Here is a 9,397-nt window from a genome sequence, read left to right on the forward strand (position 1 = left end):
TTATAGCTGTTTCTGGAGACTCACAGACAATCCTCCTTACTGGCCAAAAGGGTTTCTCCTGCAATAAATTTTTCCTCTTTTAGGAAGAGATGGGCTTGCTAAGTTGCCACTCTTTTTTTTTAGTGTATGTGCTGCCGAAGCAAGCACGCTAAGTTGCCACTCTGAAACTGTAAGGCTCCAAACTTTCTGACCCAAGAGATCATCTTGCAAGTTGAGACAAAAAAAAAAAACACAAATGTGTAATGTTCTACAAAATTCTTTTTTTAACATTTTTTTACAAAGATTTTATTTATTTATTTGACAGAGAGAGAGATCACAAGTAGGCAGAGAGGCAGGCAGAGAGAGAGAGGGGGAAGCAGGCTCTCCGCTGAGCAGAGAGCCCGATGTGGGGCTCGATCCCAGGACCCTGAGATCATGACCTGAGCCGAAGGCAGAGGCTTTAACCCACTGAGCCACCCAGGTGCCCCTCTTTTTTTTTTTTGTTTTAATTTTATTTAGTAATCTCTGTAGCCAACCTGAGGCTCAAACTCTCGACCCTGACATCAAGAGTCATGTGCTGTACTAGCTGAGCGGGGCAGGAGCCCCTCCACAAAATTCCTATGTATTGTTTTGTCCAGAAGACTCCTGTATGTTTGCTACCTTAGAATGTTTCTATAGGAGCAGTGGTTCTCAAAGTGCGGTGCTCATGGCATCAGTACTCTTCCGGGAACTTTTTGGAAATGCAGATTCTCCGCAGGACCTCAGACTGATGAGGAAGGAACTCTGAGTGGGTGATTAGGAGAAAATGCATTTTCAGTCTAACAAAGCCTGCAGGTGATTCTAATATATCTTCAGCAGGTGATTCTAATATATCTAATATACTGAACTAGAGAATAGGAAAAAAAAAAATTCCCAAAGCAATTCTAAGTGCCTCCAACATTATATACAAGCTGTAAGGGCGCCTGGGTGGCTCAGTCAGTTAAGCATCTGCCTTCGGCTCAGGTCATGATCCCAGAGTTCTGGGATTGAGTCCCGCATCCCCTGTTCAGTAGGGAGTCTGCTTCTCCCTCTCCTTCTGTTGCTCCCCACCACTCGGTCTCTTTCAAATAAATAAATAAAACCTTAAAAAAAATCCGAGATGTAATTAGATAGTATCCCTATAAATTATCTTGACTATCAAAGATGGAGAAGATCAGAACATCTCAAAACCCCCCTCCCCCCACAACTTGTTACAGTCACTGATGATAGTCTAGTGGTTTTGCCCTCACAGGATGGTATCGGTTATTCTAATGAGGGACAGAAGCAGGAAAATGTTCACTTATTTTTTTAAGCCTATGAGCCATTGTTTTATTTTTATTTTTTATTTTTTTTAATAAGCTCTGTGGTGTCTAAATAGGGTGTCTCGATTGGATGGGGGTCCCCAAATAGGGGGCAATGATCAGGTGGAAGCCGGTGGCGTGGACAGTGAAAGAATTCCCCAAGACAGAATAAAGGAGACAGATGTTTACCGAACACACCGCAAGGAAGGAGCGGGCAGGACGGCGGAGGAGAGGCTGCCTGCAAGGAGGCAGTGGGTGGGGGCCGTTTTTTAAAGGGGGAAAATGAGGGGCGCCTGGGTGGCTCAGTGGGTTAAAACCTCTGCCTTCAGCTCAGGTCATGATCCCAGGGTCCTGGGATCGAGCCCCGCATCCGGCTCTGCTCAGTGGGGAACCTGCTTCCCCCTCTCCCTCTGATCTTCTCCCTACTTGTGCTCTCTCTCTCTCCCCTTGTCAAATAAGTAAAATCTTTAAAAATTAAGAAAAATTAAGTTTAATTAATTAATTAAGTTAAAAATTAAGTTTAATTAATTAATTTAAAAATTAAGAAAAAAAATAAAGGGAGAAGATGAGGGCGTATTCTCCCTTTTCTGGTAAGTGCGCCTGGTTCTAAGTAGCCCACTGGGCAGTGAGAACCTAAAGATATTTTTTATTATTTATTTTATTATTTATTTATTTATATTTATTATTATTACTATTATTATTTGCCTAAAGGCAGCCTCTACAAGCTCTGTGCCCACTGTAGGGCTTCAACTCATAACCTCGGATGCAAGAGTCAGGTACTCTACAGACCTAGCCAGCCAGGTGCCCCAAAATGTTGATCTCTAGCCCCAAAGCCTGATGCAGAGCCTGCATAGTTTTGGTAAAGATTAAATAAATGCCGGTGGAAACATTCTCTCTCTCTCTCTCTCTCTTTTTTAAAGTAGGCTCCATACACAAGGTGGGGCTTGAACTCAGAACTCTGGGATCAAGAGTCAGATGCTCTACCGACTGAGCCAAGGAGGTCCTCCAACATTTCTTAAAGATTTTATTTATTTGACAGAGAGAAACACAGTGAGAGAGTCAACACAAGCAGGGGGAGTGGGAGAGGGAGAAGCAGGCCCCCCTGCCCAGCAGCTAGCCAGATGTGGGGCTCGATCCCAGGACCCTGGGATCTTGACCTGAGCCCAAGGCAGACGCCTAATGACTGAGCCACCCAGATGCCTCTTACCTGCTCTTTTAATACCTGTATTCTTCTTGGGTGTGAGATAGCCATACATGTCATCAGGACGGCTGGCGATCCTAAGACTCCCATATAAGGTTTCCTTCCAAATAACCGTGTGTGATCCCTCCATGAGCAAAAAGCCAAGATACGTCTGATGTGTGCTTCCCGAAAGGGACCGATCGGAGCTATTACCCAGGTGGGGCATTCACCAAACAGGGGACTGCTCCCTTGGGGCTGGATCGTGGAGAAAGCTCGGGAGAAAGTTGTCTAAGTTCCATCTTTTTGGTTTTTTTCATGACTTTCATTTTTCCTTACGCATGGGCTAGTTGGCATTCTCCATCCTGCTCCCGGATTGAAAATACTTCTAGTGGGGCCCCTGGGTGGTTCAGTCCGTCGAGTGTCTGCCTTCAGCTCGGGTCATGTTCCCAGGGTCCTGGGATCGAGTCCTGCATCAGGCTCCCTGCTCAGCGGGGAGTCTGAGTCTCCTTCCACCACTCCTCCCCCCACCCCTTGCGCTGTCTCCCTCTTTCTCTTTCTCTCTCAAATAAATAAATAAAATCTTTGCAAGAAATTAAAAAAAAAAAAGGCACAAAACCCACCCCCCGGGGGGGGGGTGGTTACGCGATTCTCTTGAGCGCACGTGCTCTCAGATCTCAAGAGTGTTCTTTTTGCTTTAATACCCTTCCCCACTGTGCTGCACTTCTGCCCTTGAATTCCTTCTGGTGACAAGCCCAAAAAACCTTCGGTGGGGATTCCTTTGGGGTCAACTAGGTCAAGACCCAGGGGCCCGGAGTCTCCCCAGTTCACCGGGCACATCTTTCTGGAGCGCCCCCCTTCCTCGGTTAGTCTCCCACTCTCGCCTTCCTCCGGCTGGAGACTTGCTTAGTCACTGTCCCCCTTTGTTCTCCTCTCTGATCTAACAGGAAAAGGCCTAAAAAGGACACCTCGTGTGTTTCCTTCCCTTCTGCTTCTTTTGTAACTCTGTTGGCCTCGATAGAAGCTAGAAGATGGGAACGTCTGAGCAGAAAAATGGACCGAAATCCCTTATGGTCTGGCCTTTATGTCGCTGTGCCCAAACACCTGATCTGTCCACACTCCTTGACGACACCCCTCTCCTCACTCTCCACTCCTCAATCCGCTGTCTCGGGCCCTTTAGCTGTTCATCTGCCATCCCCTGTGTTCTGTCCTGTTCCCTGCAACCCCGCGCTCCCCCCCAACACCCCCCCCCACTCCCCAACCCTCCCCCTCCCCCGGTGCTGTCCATGCCTCCCTCGGTTTTCTGCACCCCGCCCCCCACCTCTCCTCCTTGTTTGCTTCTTCTTTTGTGTGTCGGATCTGGGACAAAGAGGGCTGGATGGGTCCTGCCTGCCTCTCCTTGTGAGTGGGGTTTCCCCGTCATTCGTTCCTGGGTTAAGGGACAGGAGAATGGGAGGCAATCGTCTGGTGAGTCAGCACAGGGCTTTAAGGAATATTCTTCAGCAGCTGCCCAGACACCTTTTGTTTCGGGGAGAGTCCCTGCCTTCTCGGGCCGGTTGCAACCTATTTTCACTTTTTGTTGCTGGAAAGAAAACGTGTGTCTGTTGGTCTGTCCAAGCGGATGAGCTTTAGGTTAGGAGTCGTCTTTCTCTGCCTTCTGGGCTTTTATCCAGCTCCAGCTTTGCGGGGAGCACCTACCTATTCCGCTCCAGCACCCCCATTCCTGTCTCTGCACCACCATGGGCTCGGCTTTCATAACTGGCTCTATGCCATCCTCAGTGCCTCAGGCCATTGGCCTCTGCTTCTCCTACCCTCGCTATGACAGGGCGAAGACCGCCCCTCCCTGGACTTCATCGCCCACCTCAAATTTCCCCCCAGGTGCCCCATCTAAAACTGACCAATGCGGGGGCAAATTGGTTGACTTTTGGTGGACCCAGGTGCAACATATTTGGCATTTAAACTAATTTAAGTTGTTAGCTTAATTAAACATATCTGTAGAGTTTCAGCATTAAATATAAAAACCTTATTGTTATTATTAATTTTTTATTTTTTTATTTTAAGAGAGGGAGAGAGGTTGGGGAGAGGCAGAGGGAGAGAGAGGAGAGAATCTAAAGCAGGCTCTGAGCCCAGAGCGGAACCTCATCTCACCACCCTGAGACCATGACCTGAGCTGAAATCAGGAGCTGCAAGCTTAATCTACTGAGCCACCCACGTGCCCCTAAATATAAAACCTTTCATTCCAGGGGCCTTGTCAGGTTTAGTTGGAAGAATGTGCGATTCTTGATGTCAGGGTTGCGAGTTCAAGCCCCACATTTGGTGTAGAGATTCTGTAAAAATAATTAATGTAATGTAATTAAGACTCATGAAGGGACATCTGGGTGGCTCAGTCAGTTAAGCATCTGCCTTCAGCTCGGGTCATGATCCCAGGGTCCTAGGATCGAGCCCCACATCCGGCTCTTTGCTCAGCATGGCCCCTGCTTCTTCCTCTCTCACTCCCCCTGCTTGTGCTGTCTCTCTCTCTCTCTCTCTCTCTCTGACAAATAAATTAATTTAATTTAATTTTAAAAAGACTCCTGGAAATAAGGGAAGAACTCCGTATGCAAGAAACGATGTGTTTTTAATAAGAAAGATGTAAGGCATGGGAATACATTTTGTAGAGGGAAAAAGAAAAGTAGTTGTGTCCTAAAATAGACTGGTTGTTTGGATAGAAAGGGCTTAGGACAAAATATGAATGAAAACGAAAGTTACAAGGGTGCCTGGCTGGCTCAGTCGGTAGAGCACATGACTCTAGGGAAAAAAAAAAGAAAAAAAAAGAAAAAAGAAAAGAAAAAAGTTATAGAAGGTTTGTAAAGGGAAATCTTTGCACAAGAATTTTATGTGTGGTCAGGACTGACTAAGATAAAAATGAATAGGATTTTGTGTTTTTTTTTTTAAAGATTTTATTTATTTATTTGACAAACAGAGATCACAAGGAGGCAGAGAGGCAGGCAGAGAGAGTAGGAAGCAGGCTCCCTGCCGAGCAGAGAGCCCGATGCAGGGCTTGATCCCAGGACTCTGAGATCATGACCTGAGCCAAAGGCAGAGGCTTTAACCCACTGAGCCACCAAAAATGAATAGGATTTTAAAAGTGCACTGGTTTAAGACTGAAATTCTGCTTTTCTTTCTCTCACAGAGTTTTCTAGGACTGTCATTCTCCTCTTGGTAAGAAAATGTAAACAAAGTTTTTTCTTTTCTTTATCTTCCCAGAAAACCAAAGCTTAGAAGCTAAGCTTCCATGTTTTGTCTTGATAATATCAGGGCTTTGATTACTTAAAGTTAAAACTTCTCAATATTAAAGGAGCCGAGGAGCCGAGTTTTGCTCACCACTGTGTAACTTCCAATAGGACCCTTTATTGCCACCTTGGTGAAATATAGTTTTATAACAATCTGTAATCCTGTTTGGGCATGTGCTTTAAAACCTTCTGAGATGTTTCACAAAATTCCCCAGATTTAAATTCTAAATGAATGCCTTTTGACTAATCAGTCTTGTTTCTTTGGTATGTTAAGTTACTTGGGTTTGGTTTTTTTTGTTTTGAAAAAGTATTTATTCCAGGGGTACCTGGGTGGCTCAGTGGGTTAAAGCCTCTGCCTTCGGCTCAGGTCATGATCCCAGGGTCCTGGGATCGAGCCCCGCATAGGGCTCTCTGCTCGGCAGGAAGCCTGCTTCCCTCTCTCTCTCTGCCTGCCTCTCTGCCTACTTGTGATCTCTGTCTGTCAAATAAATAGATAAAATCTTAAAAAAAAAAAGAAAAGAAAAAGTATTTATTCCAGAGAGAGAGAGAAAGGGACAGAGTGAGAGAATATCCAAGCAGACTCCCGCTGAGCACAGAGCCCAGACACAGAGCGTGATGTCAGGAGCCATGAGATTAAGACCTCAGCCAAAGGGGCGCCTGGGTGGCTCAGTGGGTTAAAGCCTCTGTCTTCGGCTCAGGTCATGATCCCAGGATCCTGGGATCAAGCCCCTGGAATCAAGCCCCGCAATGGGCTCTCTGCTCAGCAGGAGGCCTGCTTCCTCCTCTCTCTCTGCCTGTTTCTCTGCCTACTCTCTCTCTGTCAAATAAATAAAATCTTAAAAAAAAAAAAAAGACCTCAGCCAAAAACCAAGACTCAGATGCTTAACTGACTGAGCCACCCAGGCACCCCCCAACTTAAGTTACTTGGAATGCATGTCCAACAGATAACGATAAGCCTTAGGTTGTACTGAATGGGTAAGTAATAGAACTATTCCAGAAAATACATGAAATTCCTGAAGTTTTAATATGTCCTGATATAAGGTCATTACTTGAATTCTTGAAATGTATGTCACAGATACAACCAGGTTTCCATGTCAACTGCATTATCAGGAACTCTCCTATCAGATCTTTTTTTTTTTTTTTAAGATTTTATTTTTTTAATTTTTATTTTTTAAAGATTTTATTTATTTATTTTACAGAGAGAGAGAGAGAGATCACAAGTAGGCAGAGAGGCAGGCAGAGCAAGAGAGAGGGAAGCAGGCTCCCCGCTGAGCAGAGAGCCCGATGTGGGGCTCAATCCCAGAACCCTGGGATCATGACCTGAGCCGAAGGCAGAGGCTTTAACCCACTGAGCCACCCAGGCACCCCTGGGTGGACATGTTTTTTCAAATGGACTAGTCTTGATTTGGCGATCTCTGGAAACAAGGGTGCATTTAGAGAGAAAAATTATGCTTCAATAGCACAACTTTATGGATGTTAGATTCAAGTTTTGACTAATCGTCTTGAAATGCGTGTTGTTTGCTTAAGCTGGACAGCCTGAGGGAGGCTTCAGAGAGATCGCCATCAGAGCTCAAATACAGACTATTCCTGTGGGGGTAATGAAAGGCACGCCATGGGCTTACGATTATTTAAACAGTATAATTGTGTAATTCGGTTGTCACCTTGATCAATTCCATGTGGCTGAGATAACAAAACACTTCTTGAAAGAGTGTACCCAACACCATGGGGTTAACTATGAACTTACAGAAGCTAAAGGATTGGCCCCGCCTTCTTTATAATTGGATTGGGGAACCCACTTAGGGATGCCCTTAGCTCCTGGGACATGTCATCTTGCATTTGACAGTGATTCCTCGTGATTAGGACATGGTTATGGCTAGACATCAGGGGGGCCTGTGTGCCTCAGTCGGTTAAGCCTTTGGCTAGGGTCATGATCCCAGGGTCCTGGGACTGAGTCCCACATCGGGCTCCTTGCTAAGCGGGGAGCCTGCTTCTGCCTCTGCCTGCTGTTCTCCCTGCTTGTGCTCTCTTGCTCTCTCTCTCTGACAAATAAATAAGCAAAATCTTTAAACAAAACAAACAAAACAAGTAGAGGCGTCAGCCGAGCATACGGAGGCCACCTTGAACCCAACCCAACACGACGTCACCCACAAATTTAAAAAGTGGCCCTGTAAAACCATACCCTTGATTCATGGCCCGATAGTACTCACCAAAGAGTACTCCCCCCAGAAGCCTGTGACCATACCATTATTTCTACCAGCTTGCAAACCATTTGGCTTGCTACTGGCCTGGTAAGGCGACCCAGCATCAGACGGCTGGTACCTAATGGAACGCAGTGGAACTAATGACCCCACGGTCAAGCGTTGCATGCTCTTCCGACTCGGCCAGCCAGGCGTCCCTATTACAGTCGTAATCTTAATATGTTGTCTCTTTTGCTTTGTTCTCTCCTATTGCTGAGACGCATGCAAGCAGTTTCTGACTTCTCGGCCCAGCTGACGGATGATCCTTACTGTTCAAAACAAATTCACCTCGATGTCTCCTCTGGACCCTGCAGCAATGGCCTCCCATAATAACTGCTTGCACGGATAGATAGTGATCGGTTTCAGTCCACAGGTTAGGACATGTCTGGGACCCCTGCTGGCTTCAAGCAGTTACAGACTACGTGCCCTTTGCCCTTCAAGATTCAAGGACCAAACATTGGTCAAGGGGGGAAACATTGAGGGATAGAAGCAGAAAAAATGTTCACCTTTAGCCCAGAAGGCTGACCTGCATAGTTTTGATAAGGATCAAATAAGTACTGGTTGTTACATTCTTAAAGGGTCTCATGACTGCCCGTATAGGTCATGGATGGTTAAGATCGAACTGAACCATAAGCACCAGAGAAATCTTGCCAAAGGAGTCTGTTTTTGTTTTGTTTTAAGATTTTACTTACTTGAGAGACAGTGAGCATGGGGGGGAGGGGCAGAGGGGGAAGGAGCGGGAAAGGGAGAGAATCCCAAGCAGACTCCACATTGAGCATGGAGCCCCACTCATCTCCAGTCTGCCCTCTCACCCTACAGACCTTGGGACTTAATCAGCCTCCATAAGCCTCCATAAGAACGAGCCAATTCCTTATAATAAATCCCCTCCCCCTTGCCTGTTTTTGAAAGGCTCATGTGCTAAGATGGCTTGTATATTTTTTAACGTCTAGAAGAAATCAAAACAATGGTATTTTGTGGCAGGTGAAAACGAGAAACTTGGACATCAGTACCTATCAATAGTTTATGGAACACAGTCTGGCTTGGTCCCGTATGCACTGTGGTCACTTTCATAGGACAGTGTCCGAGTTAGTTGGGACAGAGATGGGGTGGCTCACAGTCTAAAATATTCAGTTTGCCGACCTCTGATTTACTATTCTATGGTGTGAGAAGTCAAGGGGGTGGTTGTTTTGGGGGGGCAATGTTTGGGAGAGGGCTGCTGGGGTGCTGGCGGCTCTGGTCATCCTCCTGGGAGCTGGCCGTTGGGCTGGATAAACCCGTGAGTCCAGGAGACTGTATGTTGTTGACGAGTGTACTTCCCTGAATATTACATTAAAGACCAATAAAAAGCTAAAAATATGTGTCCCCCCCAATGCAGCTGGGCCCCTCCTGGATCACCCAGTTTTATGACCGGCA

Source organism: Martes martes, assembly GCF_963455335.1.
Source record: "Martes martes genome assembly, chromosome: 17".
Taxonomy (NCBI): domain Eukaryota; kingdom Metazoa; phylum Chordata; class Mammalia; order Carnivora; family Mustelidae; genus Martes; species Martes martes.